Raw genomic sequence first — 13,053 nt, 5'->3', positions numbered from 1 at the left:
CTGAGCTGTGGCTTGCCATAACGAAGCAGGAGGGTCAAAAATAAAACCCCTGCTACAAGTTCCAAAAATAGGGGTATGCCGCCAAAAACAGAGTGGACAAAATTTGGAACGATTCCCAGAATTGCTTGAAATGGTGTAAGCAGTCCCGTAAAAATCGTCTTAAATATGCCTGGGATGCCTGTGGCACTAGAAATGTTAAGGAGTTGGCTCAACATTTCTACGAAATGCACGGGGCAATTTGTTGATAAAAGGTCATGAACCTCCGTAGATGCCCTTGCAACTAGGAGATCATACGTCTCTTTTGATGACGTGATGGGCACTGTTGTCTGCAAAAGCACAGACTTCATTTTGCTTAAAGTATCAATTCGTATAGAAGAGAAATGCAGACGAGGCCAGATGGGAGTCTCTATGTCTCCAGGCCCGCTCTGGAACAATGCTTGCATACAGCATTTGACCATGGAAGTTACGCTTACGAGATAGGCTTTTCCTGGCACAAGGCCACAACATCTGTGATCCGTTCTTAGAATGTAACACCCATTCGCGAGTTGCATAAAGAAGGGCTCTATCTGCGTTGCAGGTGTGACAAGCTGGTGGCATGAAAGGTTGTTAGAATTACCTTCACAGGCTCCGTGTAAATTAATACCCTGGCACAAAAGTATACCGCTTAGTGAACGTTTACAGTTTTCACCACTAAGAAATACATTTTTGTCACTGTCACTATAGCATGAATGTGTGTATGGTAATTTCCATGCTAACTTAACATGTCCTTTACCTAATCGTTCATACTGGTCAGTAGGTATGTATTCAAGGCACTTTTTAAATCGGAAAGTTGTTATCGGAATTGTGATAATCCTGTGTATTATCCATTCAATGACAGGACTTTCTGACATTGTCAATGGTAATCTCTCAAGTTTTTCGATGCTCAGGATTGTATAGTCTGCTCCTTTCTGTGCCAAGCTGATTTGTTTATCAGTAAGGTTAAAAATGGAAAATAATGACGTTGAGTTGATTAAACGCCAAGGCACATAGCCTGAACGAAGATTTTGCAGCGTCCAGCCTAATTGTACAATAGAACGTAATTGCGACTGGCCATGCTGTAACATTAGCAAGTCTCTGTCTATTATATCAAAGGCAGAGGATACAATATTGTCCAACGAATATATTCTGGAGGACAGAGTCATTAATCCATTGTCCACTACAGAAAGTGATTTTTCAAATTAATACGATCAATTTCTCGTATTTTTTCTGCTGTTTCAATTTGTGTGACTTTCCAAGCCTCGTTGTACGCAGCATAGATGCTGGCCGCTATGAAACGTTTTTGACGCTGTTTGCGTGGTCCCAAAATAAAATCGCGCAAATCAGCACCATCTTTAAGTAAAGATACATGTTGCTTAATTTCAGCCAGTGTGGATGATCCTAGCCATTCGAGGCAGAGTTTCCCTACACTGTATGTTGTTACTATCCCTGGACGTTGTCTCTGGGAGTATCTAGGGTCTTGTCTGGTCATTTTTAACCCCTGTGTTTTGTTCAGGAATCTATCTTGACAGTTGTTTGTGTCAGTAGGCCCGATTAACCACTTTTTCCAATCAGGATGTGTTCTGTTAAAATGTAAAATTTTTGTTACGTCTATCTCAATATCTGTTGTTGCATTTTCAGGTATTGGCTTCGGAATAGACGGTTTGTTTAGGTCTTTGATCTTAGCTAGGCCAAGACAGGATGTTTGGTGAATTGTGTCATTTAAAACCATCATTTGTTCTGGTATCATGCAGGTTCTGAATAGTGCTTCTAGGCCTTGTACCTGCCACTCTTTCGTACCCCAAATGGTTTTTGTTTCAATGTTATTTTTCCAATAATCAAAACCAAATGTCATCATTTTTTCATAAAATGCTTCTGAATATATTAATTTAGTGTTTGTCAGCATTGTTTTCATTCCTGTTTTATCTAACAGTTTGTAATAAAACGTTTCTGCATCACTGGTGTTAAACCCTGAGAAGTACTTGAATTTCTCAAAGAATGTTTTAGAACTGCTTTTAGGTGGTGTAGCACAATGTTCCCATTGATTATACTTAAAAATATTTCTAGGCTGTGCAGATTTATGCAAATAATGATCGCCATTATGTGTATAACAGAACAACTGTTCATAACTAGACGAACCTTGTAAATAATCATGTTCTGTGAATCTAGCTGACATTACTAAATCAGACATCATGTCATTAATACTGTTAAAGTCCCAATCATCAGAGAATGTACTAGGTTTTACAAAGTCACTCAAGGAAACCTTCAGTTGATGAGGATACTTCAGGATCTCGACCGGACCATAGATCTCATAGTCAGTTTTCTCCCATACTACCCCACCGGGTATTGGAATGGCTGTGACCTTTACTGTTGACAGTTCTCTTTTCTTCACGTGGGATGATCTGTGTGGTTTGAGGACTAGGTTGATGTTCTGACTTGCTGTGTCCATTGTACTATATTTTCCCTCAATGAATTTTCCCAAACAAAGTACCATGATGAGCCAAAGCAGGAGGATAAATACACCTAGACCGAACCAGAACTCTAACCAAGGGGAAATAAGGTAGATATCCTTCAGTTGATGAAAGAGTTCAGTTGCTTTTTCTTTAAAAGTCATTTTTGTTTCTGGCATCACTTCAGGGTTACTTTGATCCTCGGAAAAGTTGTCGAAGTCGATGAAATAACCAGAGGCAGTTCTGTCAATTGGTTGGATTGTTCTTTCAATTTGTCTTTTGGTAGCACTTTCTGATGCCACATCATTTTAGACTGGTGTTTCTTGACGAACTGTTTCAATCTGTGTCTCAAGAGGCACAAGTTCCATGGCATTATTGCATAGTCCTTCTCTGTGCACTGCAGGCTGATTGAATGTGATTAGTCTTTCAGTTTGAACCTCTTGGATTATTGCAAGTTTGGGTATTCTGTTGTTTCTCGGGAGTCCACTGGGCCTACTGTTGATTATAGGCCACATACTTGTGGTTTTACCAGGTCGATAGATACAACTCTGTTCTCCTTTTTACCAGCAAGGGGCGGTAGTACTACTGATCTTGTTCCGGTGACTGCCAAGACAGGTACTGCTTTTCTGTAAGAAGGCCCAAATTCCTTCTTCACCGCTATTTTTTCTCTGACTAGATCCCCAATCTTTGGAATCCAGACAGGCCTTGCTGGGGCTGTTGCTTGTGGTGCCTCGTCAGTGGTATCTGGCTGTTGCTTTAACTTCATGTTGCTTAAGGATTTTCTTGTTTCATTCAAGTCCTGTAAAACAGCCAAACGATCTTTGATGTCAAAGTCTGTTGTTTTCTTATCTTGTACCACTGATTATTGACTATCTAAGTCCTAAACTCTCATTCTAATTCCGAACAATAGTTCGTATGGGCTGAAACCTTTTAGAGAATTTCTTGGCAAGTTATTAAGACTCGTTTGGACACTTATTAAATGTTTGACCCACCCAGCGCCTGAACCTAATACCTTTGCTGTTATAGATCGCTTTATGTCCCGGTTTTTTCTTTCAACCACACTATTCCCTTCGGGGTGTGACGGATAAGAATACCGTAACCCAACTCCCATGCTGGCCATGGCCTCCTTATAAGCTTGAGAGCTAAAAGCAGGACCCTGGTCAGAATGGAACATGGCAATTGCGTATGTGCCGATAAAGACTCGCAGATCTTTTATAACCGTTCTGGCGTCAGCCGAGCGCTGGGGCCACATCCATATGAACCTCGTACAGGAATCCACTGCTACCATGATATATTTATAGTTGCCGTCCCTTTGTAGGGGACCACAGTGGTCCAGGTAAACACATGTAAATGGTTTATCCGAGATGAGAAGGGGTGTCTGCGCTGGTCGTTTTACTGTTGATACTTTTATCCTTTGGCATATTTCGCATTCTAATACATACTTTTTAGTTTGTATTCTCATGCGAGGCCACCAATATCTCTGTTTTAATAGTGATATTGTTGCGGAAACGCCAGCGGGTGCAGAGGCAAGCCCTTCGTGTGCCGCTTTGATTAGTCCTAACCTGTGTTCCATGTTTGGAATTACCCTATCCCCCACTCCAGGGATTCGAGCAAAAGGAACATTATTCGTATCTGTTGAATAGAAGTACTTTTCTGGAAAGCCTTTTGGGAGTGTTTTCTTATCATCTTTTACTGACGCACTGACAGCTTGTAGAATATCGCTGTCTATTTTTGTTTGTGACCGAGTTATCGCAGCTACCGAAGCGGTTTGCACAGCTGCCTTCGCGGCTTCATTAGCCAATGAATTCCCTGCAACGTGAACGCCATCACGTTGATGACTCAGAGTGTGTATCATGTGAGTCTTTTGTAGTTCTTTCTGTAAAAGAACTACCTGTTCCCAAAGCATTTTATGCTTTATTGTGCCACCTTTTGCACCTTTGAAACCATTTTCCACCCAATTCTGCAAGTATTCATTATAAGATTGTACGCAATAATAAGAATCGCACACTATTAGTGTGTGGAATTCGCGATCGGTATTTTCTAGCGCCATCTTAAATGCTACCAATTCAGCTCGTTGAGCTGAGCAATCTCCTAGAGATTGTGTTTTAGTGACCATTGGTCTAAATTTTCCTTTGTGCCAACGACCTTTGATAATCGCGCACGCAGCACTGTAAGCTTGTTTACCCCCAACTGCAGGTTGTGCTGATCCGTCAGTATATATAATACTTCCGTATTCTTCGAGAGGCAGGATTTCAATTGGCAGAGGACATTCATATTCATATTGTAAAAATTCCTGTGTCTTTAAGTTAGGATCAAATTCGTAAACTACGTCTGTTGCAGCAAGAGAATTAACCCACTGAATCCATCTCGGATGCAAAGCTTTAGCATTAGGAATGTTTGCTTTAGTTACCGCTTCTAAAGCCGGTATAGGTGTTACGATTATTATTCGTTTACCTTGTGCTAGGGGCCTTTCTTTTGCTACAGCAGTCTGAACCGCAGTTAGAATTTTCTCAGTTGAACTGAATTTTATTTTAGCCTTTGTGTACAAATGTGATTTGTAAGCTATTGGTACCTTTTCTCCCTCATTAGAGGTTAGGTACGTGAATCCGCATCTTCCTGGGATGACTTGGATTACAAGATCGCGTGTGTTGTCACGTGTATCTAATTTTGTTTTTGCTAACATGTCTGTTTGCAGTGATCTCAAAATTTCTGTGTGTTTTTGAGTCCAATTTATTTGTTTAAAATCAGGTTTAATTAGTTCGTAGATAGGTTTAACCCTCTCTGCGTAATTTAGAATGTATGTTCTTCCGAAATTCAGAAAACCTAGTATGGATTGTAAATTCTTCAGCGTTTTTGGAGCTTGGAGTACAGCGCACTTCTCTAAGAAGTTGTCCGCTAGGCTTTTTCCTTCACTTGATAATTCGTATCCTAAAAATAATACTGTCAGATGGGCAATTCGAGACTTTTTAAAGTTGAATTTGTAACCCTCTGCTGCGAACCCAAGTATAATGGTGTTCACTCTTTTCAAGTGAGTATCCAAGTCGTCATCTGTGAGATAGATATCATCTACATAAGATAATGCCTCATCATCATATATTTGTAGTAACTCTGTTACCCTAGCTGAGAATAGTCCTGGGCTGTTCTTGAACCCCTGTGGGAGCCTACAGAAATTTTTCTGAGACCCCATTACGGAGAAAGCGGTCAAATATCTGCTTTCTGGTGCAATGTTTTGACAAAAGAAACCATTAGATATGTCTAATGTCGTTTTATATTTTTTCCTAACTATGTTGTTCATTAGGGCTGCACTATGCGAGTTTTGTACTGCAAAAGTTTTGCAACATGCATTAAGGTGTCTGTAGTCCAAAACTAGACAATATGAATAGTCTGGCTCGGAGACAGGAAACAAAGGATTGTTCATTTGAGAGGTGCATGTTTCAATCACCGCCTGGTATTCAAGTTGATCTAAGATCTCCCTGACTTGTTTTTTAGCTTCTTGCTTAATGGGATACTGCCGTTGGGCAGTTGGTTCACTTTTTAACTGGATTTTGTGAGGAGGTGTGTCCTCATCCAATCCTACATGATTTTTATATAATGCCGGTGCCTGGGCTAATGCCCATTTCCTTACATAAGTATATTTTTTGTGAATCGGAATGTGATTCGAGAAGGCAGGCATAATCATTTCTTCGCCACGAGGGCACTCCCTGACAAACTCTGGGGGCCAATCTTTTTCAGCTAACAGAATATCATAGCCTTTTGAGAGTTTATCCCAAAATAGACCCTTTATTTTCCTCGTCTTATCACCCTCTATACGTAATGGTATTTCGTATATCTTATGGGGCTCGCTAAGTCTGGTGTCGGCAGTTTCAACCTGAATGTATTCGTTCGTGTCCACTGTCTCCAGATGACTCATCAAGATCTTGCGGGCTATACTGATTTCTGCTGCACTGTCTAACATTGTCTGTGCCCACTTCCCGTTTTTCAACTGTGTCCTCAGTATTCTCGGCATGTTCGATTACTCTAATACTGGCTACCTTCTTTTTTGGAAATTGAGATTTTTTACTCTGAGCAGGTTCCTTGTCTTTGGACTTGGTGTGCTCTCCTGGGTCTGACCGTCCTCTTCTTTCCGATTTCTGCGAAAAAGATCGAGAGGGACGTGTATCAATACTTTGATATCTATCAGGCTTTTTCAAATTATCCCTATTTCTAAGGTTATATCTTTTCTCAGAGGGCTCCCTCTGGGGAGACTGGTGTTCTCGAGTCGGAGTTCTTTCCCTCCATCGAGGAGACCTTCCTCTGGACTGGAAAACTTTTTCCTTGGGAGTGGATTGTTTATTTCCATCCCAGCTCTTTTTAGGAGTGTTTGAATTATTTTTAATAAATAATTTTACTAACTCTCTATATGCTTTTGTTAATTCTCTTATGTTAACTAAGAGTTCTTCACTTGACATTTTATCAATGTCCGGATGTGGTGTGTAGCTGGCTAGAACCGGCCACGTTGCTCCTGGTCTACCTAGTGGACCGAGCCTGGTAATATGATCATTATGTTTTAGGGCGCCATTAAACCAGAGCAGGTGCTCTTGGAATTTTAGTGGGATTTCAGTCTCCTCGAAAGGAGCGTACTCTTCCGGTGGTTTCTCTATTTTGTAATAGTGAAACTCTTTTGTTCTAGCGTTTGCCGCTGGAAAGTTTATCCATGAATAGAATACCTCTGTCTGCCGATATTCGTGTGCCTCTATCACGAAAATTACTGTACCACCTTGTGGTGTCAGTCCGTTTTCTATAAGTTTTAAAGTTATAGATTTTCTTAAATGTGCCGGGATGATTATTGCACCCGGTACCGTGTCGTCGGGACCCTGCTGAGTCGCATCTGCTGCGGCCCCAGTGGTTCCGTTTTCTCCTGGCATTGTATAAATGCAAGGTTTGCAGAGCAGGTCTCCAAGGAGACAAAGATTAGGTGCACAATATTTTGGAACACTGTATCCTTCAACGTTGAATAAACCAGAGCTTTACATAAGAATCTCTTCCTACTGAGTTCGGGCGGATTTTAACCTTTCACCCACTCCAGACGTCTATTGGAGTATTTACGGGAGAAAGGGGTCTGTGTGAAAAATGCACGACTGAGTTACTCTAACGCCTTGCGTTAGTTTATCGCCTTACCAAACGTTTGGGCGCCATGTAGTGTAGTTCCTATTTTCCCAATAGGCCCTGCGCATTGGAATAACATAAACAGTAGTATCGACGTAGAAGTGCGGTTCTTCCAGGCCTCCACTGACTATGCTAAACTTAATTGGGTTTGTTACCAACTAGCTCAGAGGTCACTGGAAACTTTCTTGACTGAATAGGAAGTGATCAGCTTCCCTGGCCCAGCCAAGAAGGGATTCAGTTTTCCAACAACCGTGCAACATGACAACTTTGCTCCTCAGATCAGAGTCAGTCTCTAGGGTCGTGTGAAACAATAGACAGTTATTTTACTCAGTCAGTGGTTGTGAGGTTTACTTTCACAATATGTAGAGAATAGAGAGACGGGCGTTTGTCAATAAAGGGTAACATTTATTGAACAGTCTTTCTTCTCGTACAAGAGAAATGAATTGCCACAATTGCAAGACTTGTTATTATAAAAAGTACGTACAGTAAGAGGGGTATTGCGAAATAATACTGTAAAAGCATTGATATGGTTTCTTAGCCATACAATGGTTTAAAATGAATAAAATATATATACATTCATATATACATTCGGCTAAAATACTCAACTGGTGCTTCTAACTACGCCTACCCCAGTGTACCTGACCTAAGCCTAATACTTGGGAGGGGAGTAAGTAAGTAGCTTTAAGTTAAGTTGGTTTTGCCAAGGTTTGCTTCAAGAATTCTCTCTAAGGGTTTAGTCAACACCATACCTCTGGAATAGAATGATGGAGGTCTGGTATCTCCTTCAGGGGGTCGATATCCCAGTCACCCTCAAGGGTAGACTAGAAACGCCGGAGCTGGATTTCTCTGCAGGAGAAAAGACAGCGTCTCTCTCAGCGCGTCGAGGAGGAGGAGGGGCAGCGTCCGCGGGCAGCTTGCATCTGCTGGGCTCTTGCAGGGGACGGCTGTTCAGCTCCCAAGTTCACCACACCATCGTTCGCTAGTTAGCAGCGATAGCAGTAGCGATAGCAGCTATGGTATCATCAGCATAACAGCAACTTCAGCAGCAGCGAGACAGCGTTTGCTTAAGGCAACGTTGGTAATATTTATACCTGAAAGGTGCCTTGTTTGACGTACAATTTTGGACATAAGACGTCAATAAAGATGTCACTAGGAAGTGATCATTAGAGTTCTATTACTAATCAAAACATAGCAAGCGGGGATTTCCAGGTTGCTGAGTTTTTATCTTGTTGAAGAACTCGGAGTGTTAATCTAGGAATCTTAGATAGTAACTTCTGCTATGTCATTGCACTAATTGGTTGCAAAGGAAGTGGCAGAGAAAGCGATTCTGAAATGTGGCTCTGTTCGTGTGAGGCCAGAGACGAGTTTCTGAATATCGCACTTGAACGGTTATGCCAATATAGGGAATAAATGGATTTATAGCTGAATAGGGGCATAAGGTCACAGTATCGATCAGGGTGCTAGATTAGAACGCTACACTCTCTCTGGCGTCCACACGTTCTCCTCTCTCTCTGGCATCCACACGGTCTCCTCTCTCTCTGGGCGTGCACACCTTCTCCTCTCTCTCTGACGTCCACACGTTATCCTCACTCTCTGGGCGTCCACACGTTCTCCTCTCTCTCTGGGCGTCGAAACGTTCTCCTCTCTCTCTGGCGTCCACACGTTCTCCTCTCTCTCTGGGCGTGCACACGTTCTCCTCTCTCTCTGGGCGTGCACACGTTCTCCTCTCTCTCTGCGTCTACACGTTCTCCTCTCTCTCTGGCGTCCACACGTTCTCCTCTCTCTCTGCATCCACACGTTCTCCTCTCTCTCTGGCATCCACACGTTCTCCTCTCTCTCTGGGCGTGCACACCTTCTCCTCTCTCTCTGGGCGTCCACACGTTCTCCTCTCTCTCTGACGTCCACACGTTCTCCTCTCTCTCTGGGCGTCCACACGTTCTCCTCTCTCTCTGCGTCCACACATTCTCCTCCCTCTCTGGGCGTCCACACGTTCTCCTCTCTCTCTGGCGTCCACAGTTCTTCTCTCTCTCTGCGTCCACACGTTCTCCTCTCTCTCTGGGCGTGCACACCTTCTCCTCTCTCTCTGGCGTCCACACGTTCTCCTCTCTCTCTGGGCGTGCACACCTTCTCCTCTCTCTCTGGCGCCCACACATTCTCCTCACTCTCTGGGCGTCCACACGTTCTCCTCTCTCTCTGGCGTCCACACGGTCTCCTCTCTCTCTGGGCGTCCACACGTTCTCCTCTCTCTTTGGCGTCCACACGGTCTCCTCTCTCTCTGGCGTCCACAGTTCTTCTCTCTCTCTGCGTCCACACGTTCTCCTCTCTCTCTGGGCGTGCACACCTTCTCCTCTCTCTCTGGCGTCCACACGTTCTCCTCTCTCTCTGGGCGTGCACACCTTCTCCTCTCTCTCTGGCGCCCACACGTTCTCCTCACTCTCTGGGCGTCCACACGTTCTCCTCTCTCTCTGGCGTCCACACGGTCTCCTCTCTCTCTGGGCGTCCACACGTTCTCCTCTCTCTTTGGCGTCCACACGGTCTCCTCTCTCTCTGGGCGTCCACACCTTCTCCTCTCTCTCTGGCGTCCACACGTTCTCCTCTCTCTCTCTAGGCGTGCACACGTTCTCCTCTCTCTCTGGGCGTGCGCACGTTCTCCTCTCTCTCTGGCGTCCACATGGTCTCCTCTCTCTCTGGGCATCCACACGTTCTCCTCTCTCTCTGGCGTCCACACCTTCTCCTCTCTCTCTGCGTCCACACGTTCTCCTCTCTCTCTGCGTCCACACGTTCTCCTCTCTCTCTGGGCGTGCACATGTTCTTCTCTCTCTCTGCGTCCACACCTTCTCCTCTCTCTCTAGACCTCCACACGTTCTCCTCTCTCTCTGGCGTCCACACGTTCTCCTCTGTCTCTGGCGTCCACACGTTCTCCTCTCTCTCTGCGTCCACACGTTCTCCTCTCTCTCTGCGCGTGCACACCTTCTCCTCTGCCTGGGAAATGTTTAAGTAGTATAGTTCGTCAGTTCGGAGGGGACATCCACTGCGTCACACCGTCATCGTCCGACAGCCATAAGGTGATCTCCCCCTCAAAAGGTACAAACATGGCAACATCTACAAAATATCCCACACTAGACATGTGAACGATCATTTCCTCAGGCACAGGTTAGTCCACTCAAAGGCCCATTAGTCGCCAAGGACAGTCCCATGGCGAGTTACTTTTCTCTATTATAATATGTATCTATGCTACAATCATGGTATGGGAATAAACAAGAATGTTGCAAGAGCAAAAGCTGAAATGACACTACCCTCTCTCAGACATCGTGAGATTGCGTAAGGCTGAGCTAATGCATTCATTCAATTATAGATCACTTTGAGGGCATAAATACATGTAGCATAGGCGTATGTAATTCCATTCATACATGTGTCAAAGTAGTCAATGTCATAGATTGTCGAATAAAAATATTCAATAGCAAGTATAGTCTATTACTGCATTAGGAAACATGTACGTGTGCCAATTCTGCAAACGTTAGATCATTTGTATCGTTTTAGGGAAACTGACACATATAAGGATTGTGTCAGGGAAGGTTCAGCTCTCGAGCTGTTCATACCATAGTTTTGCACTGAGTTTCCATTATTCAATAATGCGTTACAAAGAGAATAAAGATGGTTTTGAGACAATACTACATGTATAAACATCATCATAGTAGAGCAGGTGAATCGTTTTAGTTATAAGTAATGCCCTCAGTTATAACTTTCTCACATTAATTCCTATTCATTATTTAATTTCAGAAGGTTCAGTTTTATTAATCGAAATCCGTGATGACGTCAGAGAGTGTTTGGCATGATTTAGAACTATACAGACCACTGGTTAACACGTATTACAACTCATGGCGTGTATTATTCCACCTCTACAACCTGAGCATGCTTTCTCGGCGCTTTGGCCATGTCATTCTCCCGCCGGACTGGGAGCTCAAACCAGCCCTGGCAATTGGTCGGACCAGCCCTTTTGGTGCGGAAACAGTGGTTGCAGGTTGAAAACACCGCAGCTGCAAAACTGGCCCGGTAAGAAAAACGGCCTTCCAGGGGTCCAAAACCAGCCCCCCACCCTGGCTGCTCATCAGGGAAATGCCCAGTGCCCGTTATGGCCAGTCCAGCCCTGCACAAGGACTCACATGGTGAATGTTCTGAGCTCTCTGTGAGGGTTGAGACATGAGTGGGGCTGGGGTTGCAATACTGGGGACCCAATATTTCTTTCGGTTTCAGCCCTGGTTTCTTGTTTCAGGTGTATTGTGTTCCTTATGTTGTAGTGTTGCTTCGTCTTGATAGCAGATCGGATGGGGTCTGGCCTGGGTGCTGCCTGGGGATGAAGCTCCTCACTGTTCTTCCTCCTTCTCCCATTGCCTCTGACCTGGCCCTGGCCATCTCATACAGCCCCCGTGAAGCAGTACACATTAGATCAGCAGCTTTTGCGCCTTACCACTTTCCAATGTGGCCAGCCACCCAGCACTGCTCGGAGCACACTTCCCTCAAGAGCATGAAAACTGCAAGCGAGGCTGTAAGGCTGCAATGATCTTTATATTCGAAAGAGCTTCTGCCATAAAGGGGCCCGGCCTGCTGCAACCCTCTTTTGGAAGCAATGACTTTGCACATTTTCCGGGGGAATCCAGCCACCACCCCTTCCCTGGGGGCCTCGGCGGTGTGGGGTTCGCCGGCTACCCTTTCTCTTGCGGGTGTTTGGGTGAGTGCTGAAGAACCTGTCTCCTTTCTCCTGGTGGCCTGAGAGGCTTCCTGCCCCAGTGAGTGGACCTCTAGGCACTAAATATGGGTAGAAAGGCATCAGATTCATGAAGCTTGGGAGTGATAATATACGGGAAGAGGAGGAACTGCAGGGGTTAGAAGAAAGAGAAGGAAAAACACGGGTGAGAAAGGTAACAGGGTAGAGAAGCGGAAAGCTTAATCTGTGTGACAGAAACGGTAGGAGAAAGAGAAAAGTGAAATGATAGAGAAAACAGGCGGGAGGTGGAGGGAGAAAGAGTTACAGGGATTGGATTGACAGCAGCTGATCGTAAATAGAGATGTGTACAAGGGACGAAGACGGCGGCATGATCACCTACCACTACAGACCAGACACCACACCTAATTGAAAAGCAGTACCAGCTGGCGCTCCAGGACGAGGGGGCGGTTAGCTATTTCAGAATAAACTAAATGATCCTGAGAGAGCGCAAATTTGAATGAAAAATATGTATAGGGCATATTTACAAGCACATTGAATAACGTAGGAATGAAACGTATATCGTAATGTGAAGTGACACTTATAGCATATAGATAACCAATATAATCTAAAAGTAATATAGGAAATGTAACTGTATTCACTTTAGAATATGTGTTAGATTTAGAAGGCCCGTATACGTAGTGGGCTGATGTAGAAATGTGTAGAAATGCTTACGAAATG

The sequence above is a fragment of the Lissotriton vulgaris genome, chromosome 3_1 (assembly GCF_964263255.1).
Source record: "Lissotriton vulgaris chromosome 3_1, aLisVul1.2, whole genome shotgun sequence".
Lineage (NCBI taxonomy): Eukaryota > Metazoa > Chordata > Amphibia > Caudata > Salamandridae > Lissotriton > Lissotriton vulgaris.
This window is presented reverse-complemented; position numbering follows the sequence as displayed.